This window comes from Aegilops tauschii, chromosome 5 (assembly GCF_002575655.3).
Source record: "Aegilops tauschii subsp. strangulata cultivar AL8/78 chromosome 5, Aet v6.0, whole genome shotgun sequence".
Taxonomy (NCBI): Eukaryota; Viridiplantae; Streptophyta; class Magnoliopsida; order Poales; family Poaceae; genus Aegilops; species Aegilops tauschii.
In genome coordinates, this window is record NC_053039.3 from 110963310 (window position 1) to 110974621 (window position 11312).

Here is an 11312-nt window from a genome sequence, read left to right on the forward strand (position 1 = left end):
ATATACAACATTACAAAGTTATATGGAGGAGTATGAATGTTTGCATTGCATGGTGCCCACAATGATATTTATTCCGCACTGTGAATTTGTATATTTTTATACTATATATAAAGTTAGTCATAATAAAGAGAAACGAAGAGCATCTCTCTCTCCATCGCATACCCCCCTCTACGCCCCTTTCACGTACGCACACAAACTATCTCCAGGTCCTCTAAAAGTAAGCCCCCAGCACATTCACTCATGTTTCATCTTTCTCTCGCGATATATATAGTGACGATCATTGTATTTAAAGCGAAAGCACGATACGTACATTGGACTTCAAAATCCACTCATTACGGTCACCATTTACGTTTTGTGGTTATTATACAGTCACGGGCTCACTGTACAACTCTGTATTTGCTCAAGACACGACTAGTTGACCAGTTAAACGCTCCACGTGGCACCTCTAGTGTTGCATCACATTATCTCACTACCATCAGGCCCACCTGTCGGCTTGTATCTACTCTACATCTACACTCTTATAAAATACTAGCAAGATGCCCATGCTTTGCACGGAACATCAAGATGCATTTGTATGAGTACTTTATCTTGTGGGAGAAAAGGATGAACAAGGGAAGGCCTTATTTGCAAGTGTGGAGAGGGGTGTGGGTATCTTTTTGCAAAATTGCCATAGTTTCCTTCCTATCCGTCAGATATAGATCGGACGACCTATATTGTAGGATGACAGGCACACGATCATCACCGACTATGATTTTTATAAGAGTAGGGATAAAATACACTCTTATAAAAAACAGAGTTGGTGATGATGGTGTGCCTGCCATCCTGCAATATAGGTCGTCCGATTTATATCTGACGGATAGGAAAGAAACTATGACAATTTTGCCTAAGATGTACCCACACACCTCTCCACATTTGCAAATAAGGCCTTCCCTCGTTCATCCTTTTCTCTCACAAGATAAACTAGTCATACAAATGCATCTTGATGTTACGTGCAACGCACGGGCATCTTGCTAGTAAGAACAAAAACAAACGACAAAAAAATATTGGACGGTGGTTCGAAGTCATGACCGCGGGCACAACGGACAAGGTGGCCTTGTATTGGTATGCTGAGTCATCTGTTTTAACACACAGGAGCTGGTGTGGTGATTATACACATGCACACAAACTGCATGCGCGCAACACTCACACGAACACATGCACCCACGCACGCACGCAACACTCACACGTACACACGCAGCCACGCACGCACGCAACACTCACACGCACACACGCACGCATGCATGCACACACCAGTACACCACACGACCAACACACACTCTCACGCTCAAGTGCTCAACCTACACGTGCATGCGCACACATCAGGCCCTGACAGACACATACACAACCAGGTGATTCCCGCGCACGGGGTGGAGTCTTGTCGCACCTGCGTAAATTTGTGTTTATCTGACCCTTTCCCTATGCGAACTGACAGGTGGGACCCACAAGGAACGTGGTCAATTTAACTAGTCAACATGGTGCCACGCAGACTATTTGACCGGTCAACAGAGTGCAATCCGATGCTGAACCGTGAGCAAGTGACCGTATAATCACCGCAAAACGTATATAGTGACCGTAATCAGCTTATTCTGAAGTTCGGTGAATGTATTACGCTTTTTTCTCTGTAGGCCCTCCAAAACCACATCTCTACACGTTCTCGCATGTTACATCTAACAACTATGCAATACAGCACTACTACTACACTCTAACACAATAAATCATATGTGTTTTTAGTTTTACTAGATATCATATTGTTACTTAATTTTTCAGTTTGCATACATTAAAATTGCCTTTGAAATGTATGGCAGTATCATATACCGCGCGGGAAAAATCCCGCCCTTTCCTGTTTAATCGGGTTTGTATCGATGGATCATACGAAACAGCAAAACTATAGTACTATATACAGTACAAGTGACAATTCATTGGGCCGTCGTGTCGTGTACTCCTCCGTCGTAAGAGTGGAGCGCTCGCTTTCATAAATCTTCTAGTCCCTTTCGCCGACATGTGGGGCATCAAGCTACCGGGTCCACGTGCCATACCGGAATACAGTGCAAAGCAGCCGGGGTGAAGCGCCCAGTCATGGCGCCGGCGTAGTAATGAGCAATGAGGCGTCAAATCACAAAGCTGCACCTTTCCCGCAGTTAAGTTGGAGGGACGAAGTAATGATGCTAAAAAAAGAAGTTGGAGGGACGAAGCAACCATCATTTCACTCATTTTTTTTGACTGGGCATCATTTCACTCATTGCTGAATCCGCTTCTCCCTCATCTTCTTCAAGTTAACCACGTGTTGCTTCTGCCGTTGTTCTGCCTCATGTGGGAAGCGGATCCGCTTGGTAAAGCACTGACACATGGGACCGCATGTTAGCAAACCGCCAGGACAACGTCCTCTAAAAATAAGAAACCTCCCCCGCCATCCGTGCGGCAAAATCACCTCCTTTTTACTAATCTTGATTCTATAATTTTTTAGATTAATATAATTGAGATTTGTATAGATAGCACACAGGAGCAAGACCAAGTGGTACGGTTAAGGGCATCCACAGTGTGTAGCCAAATGTGAAAATAGCTTTTGGCATCGTGGGAACCATTGTGGACGGTGTTGCCAAAGCCAAAAGGATGGAAACGAAGCTCCCTGATTGATTGATTGAAGGAATAGAAAAATGCAACGTCTCTCCTCTTTCTCCCGTGCTTGGACGCATGTACAGTATAGAGGACAGAGTCTACTCCCCTGTCCCTTCTATCACCAATCACAAAGCAGTGAGGCGTCAAATCACAAAGCACGGACGAAGCAACCATCATTTCACTCTTCGCCGACTCCGCTTCTCCATCGTCTTCTTCGAGAAACCATCTCACCGCACTAAGCTGGACGGACGACGCTATTGTGTACGAGTAGTACTAGTACATTTACGCGTCCTTTGGTTCAACAGACTTCCTGGATGCAAATAAGGCGGTTGTCTCGGCTTGCAGGCGGCACTTGCGAACGACTTACCGTGGTCTCCCTCAATGGTGTTCTCCGTCGAACGCACTTCGCCAAACCACAACGTTTGAGATATCGTCGACGTCAGTGCAATGGGGAAGGAAGTCAAATATAGTTACTACCTCCATTTTTTTGTACACAAGGCCAGTATATCAAAATTACAATTTGCAAAAGGCCACTAACACTAATCGAGACAAAATTGATGGGGTTTGCCTCGTACTAGCAACCAAGGACATTAATATCCCCTGCATGCATGCGGAAGTGAGAAGGTTGGTTTGCATGGCGCTGCATTAATCAAGCGATGAGGAGTGAGATGGTTAGCTCTTTGGGCTTTGGAGAAAAAAATACGCATTAATTGACACGTGAAACGAGGATTTGTATCGATTAATCCCACGAAGGAAAACCCTGCCTTTCTTTTTTAACACTACTACTCCTAGTACGTAGTACTACGTACTTATCCTGTTTGGGTCTAGTCCTTGCATTGCCATACTTCGCCACACATTTTTGCCAATCTTGCCTAAAGTTTTCAAAATGAAAAGGAGGTACACTTGCGCACGGCTGTCACGGTCGCACCGCACCCTCACACGGTCGCTCCTGCATGCCGCGGACGCACCGCACCCTCACATGCACAGTCGCTCCTGCACGCCACAAACCCAACCAAGGGAACGCACCCTCACTGACACGTGCTGTCACATGTGAACAAACCAAACTCAGCCATCCTACCGCTGACACATAATTTTCGTTCATAGAGTATGTTTATCCAACCGCATGTTGGGGAGTATCCGTACGGCCCGTGCGGTGGTCTGTTGAGGAAGAAGAAGAGGTGAGGAAGAAGGGTTAGGAGACGTAGGATATTCATCCAACCGCCTGAAATGGTAGACTGACCCAAGTCAGGCGACTTGCATAACAATATATGTTTTTACATAGCAAAAGATCCATAAAAACAACATAAAGAAAAACTATCACTGCTCGCGGAACGAGACGGCCTCGTCGTCTTTGGCTGCCGGCGCGAACCAACCGTAGCTGTCGACGTGTGTCTCTGCACCGTGGTTGTCCTCGGCCTCCAGCTACTCGTTCATGCGGAGCGTGCGGGCGCTCTGCATGGACGAGAGCACCGCCCGGTTCAAGTCGAGGACGTCCGGTTCCACCTGGAGGAGGGCCTCGATGGCAGCGGCATCCGCGCGCTCCGCGTCGAGTCGAGCCTCCGCCGCCCGGTTCAAGTCCAGGATGTCTGGTTCCGCCTGCAGGAGGGTCTCGATGAGAGCGGCATCCGCGCTGTCGGAGTAAATGGCCACGGGTAGCCTAACCGACTCCCCCTGGCTCTTCGAAAAATTATCAGGCCATTCGAGCCTTCAAGCATACAAAGCATAGGGCCGCCTTCCCCCGGCCGGCTATCCCCAGGGCCGACTCCCAGAAGGCGACCCAGTCTCAGAAAACCTCCCCCAAGAAAGATACCAGATAGCCGACTCCAGAAAGCCGGCCCCAAGAGGACCGACTCCCAGAAGCCGGCCATGAAGAAAGTCAACTCCCAGAAGCCGGCCAAGACTGCACCCACTAAGACTGTACCCACATAATGGTGATAGGATGGGGCGTGGCCGCAGTACAGCCCACTACCCCCGAATCCCGGAACAGGCATGGCCACAGGGCGCCGTACGGGCCACCCATCCCCCGTCCGACGCGGCACTGTAGCCTTGTTGGCCCCGACGTCACCCACGACAGGTGCCAGAACGGCCCGCGGGCGGCGGGCCCCTTTGCCAGGGAGACATCTGGAGACGGCCCGGCCTCCTCTAGTCGGCCAGGGATGTGGCCGGCTCCCAACAGCCGGCTACCTCCCTCCCTCGTAGCATGCGCCCTATTAAGGACGAGGTAAGGCTACAGTGAGAGCTCGCAAGGCAGCGACACTGTAGCCATGCTTACCTCGACAAAGCCCTCGTCATCAGAGGCGAGGCAACAGTAACCAGCCGCCGGCAAAGCCCCCATGCGGTGGGGCCGGCGTGCCGGCCAAGATGCCGGCAGCCGGCGGGACCCACCAGTCGGCGGGCCCCAATGACCGGCGGAGAAGCCGGCAAGCATAGACACTGATGGCTGGGGGGTAGGCCTATATAAACCCCCCGGGACACCCATGCAAAGGGTTGGTCTCATAGAATTACACACACCACATAGAGAGAAAAAGAGAGCTAGCCTTGCCCTTCTTCTCCCTCTAACCCGACAGCTCAAGGAGCACTTGTAGCTAGTTGTCTTGATCTAGTGATCATGCGGAGACCCCGCAGAGCAGGACTAGGGGTGTTATCTTCACGGAGAGCCCCGAACCTGGGTAAGATTCGCCGGCGTGCATGTCTTCGCCTCATCCCGTTTCCAGGCACCGGCAACGTCTTACTGGCTCCCACAATGATAAGCCACCCATTGGCATATGTCGCACCTACCACCCGACATTTGGCGCCCACCGTGGGGCCAGGTGCACCGTCGTCCGGAGACCTGTTCTGGACGGGAACCCTTTTTCTCCCCCGCGAGCGCAGCCAGCCTGCTGCGCCCGACGGCGTTTGCCCCAACGCGCTGCAAGGCGTCGACGACGCCTGCGCAGCGAGCTGCCTCGCCGATCTGCTCGGCGAGACTCGCATCTCCGACAAGCCCGCGTCCGACGCAGGCACGGACTACCCCGAGAGCCGCCTCGTCAGCCTCCTCGACCAACTTCACGTCTCCAGCGAGCCTGCTGTAGACTTGGAGTCGGTCGGCTCCACCGACCCGATGCTTGTCGACTCCAACACGGCATCGCTCGACGCCTACCCCTCCGACGTGGTAGTCTTCAACGACCCTCTCCCCCGAGCTGATAGCGGCAACAGTGCTGTCACTGAGGTGCTGGTCATCAGCCACCTCGCCGACTCGGGCGAGAACGCCCACGACGCCCTGCAAGCGGCGATGCATGACTTGTCCATCCCCATCCCGGCCGACGCCGACGCCGAGACCCTGGAGGCGCGCCGCCTCGCCCTCATCGCGGAAGGCCACAAGATAGCCTCCATGAGACGCCTCACCGAGGCTCACCAGCGCGAAGTCGACCGCGCCGCCTTTGGCACGCCGCCTCATGGCGGGCCGAGCCGAGCCGGCCTCGTCAAGAAGCGCGGCACGGCCATCGCCAGCATGCTTGGGGCAGACCGCCCCGTCTACGCCACCCCGCTTGAGAATCTGCGAGCCGCTCAGGCGGCCGCTGAAGAGCTAAATGGGCTGGGGGCTGATGAGCTCTCCTACATGACAAGGCGAATCCAGCAACTGATCGACGCGGCCGCAGAACGGCACGAAGCCGGCGCCCGCGCTAAGAGTCCTTCCCCGCGCCGAGAGCACGCCGCGACATCCCGGTCGCCGACTGCGAGCGGCGCACGCGCTAGGAAAGACAAGGAGCCGACTGTTAGCCACAGCCGTACTCGGATCACCATCGAGCGCGACGCGTAAGGCCGCCCTCGAGCAGTGGAGCGCCAGGGAAATCCGCCTCCCCCCACCTCAAGGGGAGAGATATCCCACCCCGCCGCCTGTCACGCATCCGACTCTTGGTGGCCGACTAGGTCACCGCGAAGGAGTCGGCGAGAACGACGCCCGCCACCGGATCGACCGCCTAGCTCGATCCCTGGCGCTAGAAGAAGAAGACGATGTCGGCGCGCCATGCTTTGGCCCCCGCATCCGCGACGAGCCCTTCCCCAAAGGGTTCTCGCTCCCCAGAGACACGCCCAAGTACAACGGCTCTGTGAAGCCGGAAGGTTGGCTCATCGACTACTCTACTGCTGTCAGCATAGCGAACGACAACAGGAGCGTAGCCGTGAAGTACGTCCCTCTCATGCTGCAAGGCACGGCACGCACCTGGCTCAACAGCCTCAAGCCCTACAGCGTCAACAGCTGGCTGGACTTCACGGAAGTCTTCGTCCGCAACTTCACCAGCACGTACAAGCGGCCTCCCAAGCCCCGCCAGCTCTCCCTATGCGTCCAAGGGCCCAACGAGTCGACCCGCGACTACCTCACGTGGTGGGCCGAGCTCCGTAACTCCTGCGAGGGGGTGCACGAGGTTCAGGCCATCGAATACTTCACCGCCGGGTGCCGAGAGGGCACCCTCCTCAAGCACCGACTCCTCTGCGACGAGCCGGCTACCCTCGACGAGCTGCTGATCATTGCGGACAAGTACGCCACGACCGACTCCTCGATGAAGACCGAGCTCCGAGTGGACGCCTCTGGGAAGGTGCTCGCTCCGGCTCCCAAGACGCCGGCTGGCGACTCCAATCGGCGCCCTACCAGAACGACCACAAGCGCAAGGCCCCTATGCCGCCTTCCACCAGTCGGCAGGTGGCCACAGTCGAAGATGAGAAGCCCGAAGAATGGCCCGCTCCCAAGAAGAAGGGCGGCAGGCCGGCTTGGCAGCCGGCCTTCTCCTACGAGCAGACTCTCGATGCCCCCTGCAAGTTCCACAGCGGCGCGAAACCGTCCAACCACACGAGCCGAAAGTGCCACTGGCTCACACGGATCTCCAAGGGCGAGGGGCTGGTGCCGCCTCTGCCTCCCGGCCCACCGCCTCCAGCCCCCCAGCAGCCGGCTGCTCGACCAGCAGTCGGAGCCATTCAAGATGAGTTCCCTGAAGAGAACGCCACCTACGTTGTCTTCACGAGCCAGGTTGAAGATAAGCGCAGCCGGCGCCGACAGCACCAAGAGGTCAACGCAGTCACCTCCAGCAACCCCGAGTTCATGCATTGGTCCGAGAAGCCTATCAACTGGAGCCGGGCTGATCAACCAGAGGTGACGCCGTCCCCTGGCTCCTACGCATTAGTGTTGGATGTCACCCTCGCAACGGAGAGGCGAGCTGCCCGATTCTCTCGCGTTCTGATTGATGGCGGAAGCAGTATCAACATACTGTACCGTGATACCATGGAGAAGTTGGACCTCAAGGCAAAGCAGCTCATGCCAAGCCGGACCGTGTTCCATGGCATCGTACCCGGCCTGTCCTGTTCCCCGATCGGCAAGATCAAGATGGATGTTCTCTTCGGAGACAAGGATCACTTTCGCCGAGAAGCAATCTGGTTCGAGGTAGTAGATCTGGAGAGCCCTTACCACGCCTTGCTTGGCCGACCTGCTCTGGCCAAGTTCATGGCTGTGCCCCACTATGCCTACCTGAAGATGAAGATGCCGAGCTCGAAGGGGATCATCACTGTAGCCGGCGACTACAAGAAGTCCATCGAGTGCGCTGCAGCCAGCAGTCGGCTGGCCGAGTCCCTCGTAGTGGCAGAAGAGAAGAAGATGCTGGAGCGAGTTGTGGCCTTGGCCGGCAAGCAACCGGCCTTGTCTCCCAACCCCAAGGATTATGATGCGCAGGGCTCCTTCCAGCCGGCCAAGGAGACGAAGAAGATACCTCTGGACCCGGAGAACCCGGAAAGGTTTGCAGTCATTGGTGCAAACCTGGACAGTAAATAGGAAGGCGAGCTCGTCGACTTCCTCCGTGAGAATCGAGACATCTTTGCATGGTCCCCAAAGGACATGCCGGGTGTTCCGAAGGATTTCACTGAGCACAAACTGCACGTCCGAGCCGACCCGAAGCCGGTCAAGCAGCCCCTCCGCAGACTGTCAGAAGAGAAGCGAAGAATCGTAGGAGAAGAGATAGCCCGGCTCCTCGCCGCCGGCTTTATTATGGAAGTATTTTTCCCAGAGTGGCTTGCCAACCCAGTCTTGGTGTTGAAGAAGAACAACAAATGGCGTATGTGTATAGACTACACCAGCCTCAACAAGGCCTGCCCCAAAGATCCGTTTGCTTTGCCACGGATTGATCAAGTGATAGACTCCACGGCCGGATGCGAGCTGTTGAGTTTTTTGGATGCCTACTCAGGATACCACCAGATCAAGTTGGACCCAGCAGACCGCCTGAAGACTGCCTTCATCACACCATTCAGAGCTTTCTCTTACCTGATTATGACATTCGGCTTGAGGAATGCCGGTGCCACTTTTCAGCGTTGCATGCAGAAATGCCTCCTCAAGCAACTCGGCAGAAATGCCCACGTCTACGTAGACGATATTGTGGTGAAGACAGAGAAGCGCGGCACCCTGCTGGAGGACCTCAAAGAAACATTTGCCAACTTGCGCCGATTTCAGATCAAGCTCAACCCCGAGAAATGCGTGTTCGGAGTACCAGCCGACCAGCTTCTAGGTTTTCTGGTCTCCGAACGCGGCATTGAGTGCAACCCTGTGAAGATCGAGGCCATTGAGAGAATGGAGATTCCCACCAAGTTGCGAGACGTGCAGAAGTTCACTGGGTGCCTGGCCTCCTTAAACCGCTTTATCAGCCGGCTAGGAGAGAAGGCTCTCCCCCTGTACCGACTCATGAAGAAATCCACTCATTTCGAGTGGAATGACCAAGCAAACCAGGCCTTCCATGAGTTGAAGAGGATGCTGACTACTCCACCTGTCCTGGCGGCGCCGACTGAGAAGGAGCCCATGCTCCTCTACATTGCCGCGACTAGCCGAGTGGTCAGCACAGTTGTCGTGGTCCAGCGCCCGGAAGAAGGCCGAGCCCAGCTAGTCCAGAGGCCGGTATATTATCTAAGCGAAGTACTATCCAGCTCAAAGCAAAACTACCCGCACTATCAGAAGATGTGCTATGGAGTGTACTTCGCCGCCAAGAAGCTGAAGCCCTACTTTCAAGAGCATCCCATCACGGTCGTGTGCACCGCCCCGCTTGCCGAGATCATAGGCAGCCGGGATGCATCCGGCCGGGTGGCTAAATGGGCCATTGCGCTGGCACCTTACACAATCTTCTACCAGCCCCGCACCGCCATCAAGTCCCAAGCATTGGCCGACTTCCTCGTCGACTGGGCCGAGACCCAGTACCTACCGCCGGCTCCCGACTCTACCCATTGGCGGATGCACTTCGACGGGTCCAAGACGCGCACCGGCTTGGGAGCTGGCATCGTCCTCACCTCTCCCAAAGGCGATAAACTCAGATACACGCTGCAAATCCACTTCGCCGCCTCCAACAACGTGGCCGAGTATGAGGCACTCATATACGGGCTCCGGCTAGCCAAAGAGCTCGGCATACGCCGGATCCTGTGTTATGGCGACTCAGACTTGGTGGTCCAGCAGTCATCTGGCGACTGGGATGCCAAGGATGCAAACATGGCGAGCTATCGATTCCTCGTCCAGCAGATCAGTGGGTACTTCGAACGGTGCGAGTTCCTTCACGTGCCACGGGCCGACAACGACCAAGCAGATGCCCTGGCGCGGATCGGCTCCACCCGACAGGCTATACCGACCGGTGTCTCTCTCCAGCGCCTCCTCAAACCATCCATCAAGCCGTCTCCAGAGTCAGACTCTTATCTTCGTACCGCCTGCCACCGATGCAGCCGGATCCGACTGGAGGAACCCAGCAGGCGGCTCGGGGACTTCGACAACCGGCCCGGGGACTGCCGTAGTCGCACCCGGCTCGGGGACTTCAGAACCCGGCCCAGGGACTGCAGCAGTCGGCCCGGGGACTGCAGCGACACAAGAAGCGGTGGCCGACTCCAACTCCCCACCACCCAACCCGCCCACCCGAGTCACAGTGGCCGTACTGACAGTAGAAGAAGTCACAGCTCCATCATGGGCCCAGCCCATCCTCAACTTCCTAGTCAACAGAGAGCTGCCGGCTGATGAGATCTCGGCAAGACTAGTGCAACGTCGAGCCGGAGCATATGCAATAATAAACAGAGAACTTGTCAAGCGCAGCGTCACTGGAGTCTTCCAGCGCTGCGTTGAGCCAGAGAAAGGTGTGGCAATCCTCAAGGATATCCATCAAGGCGAATGCGGCCACCACGCAACCTCAAGATCACTTGTGGCCAAAGCTTTCCGCCACGGTTTCTTTTGGCCGACTGCTTTGGAAGATGCCAAAGAGATAGTCAAAAGCTGCAAAGGATGCCAAGTCTTCAGTTCCAAGCAACACCTGCCGGCTTCTGCACTCAAGACCATCCCCCTCACCTGGCCCTTTGCCGTCTGGGGGCTGGACATGGTGGGCCCATTCAAGACAGCCCACGGCGGCTTGACACATCTGCTTGTCGCCGTGGACAAATTTACCAAGTGGATCGAAGCAAAGCCGATCAAGAAGCTGAACGGGCCGACTGTCGTGACGTTCATTGCCGACATCACTACTCGGTACGGCGTGCCGCACAACATCATCACCGACAACGGCACAAACTTTGCCAAAGGAGCACTGGCACGTTTCTGCGCGACGCAGGGTATCCGACCGGACTTAGCGTCCGTTGCCCACCCGCAGTCAAACGACCAGGTCAAGCGAGCAAATGGACTCATC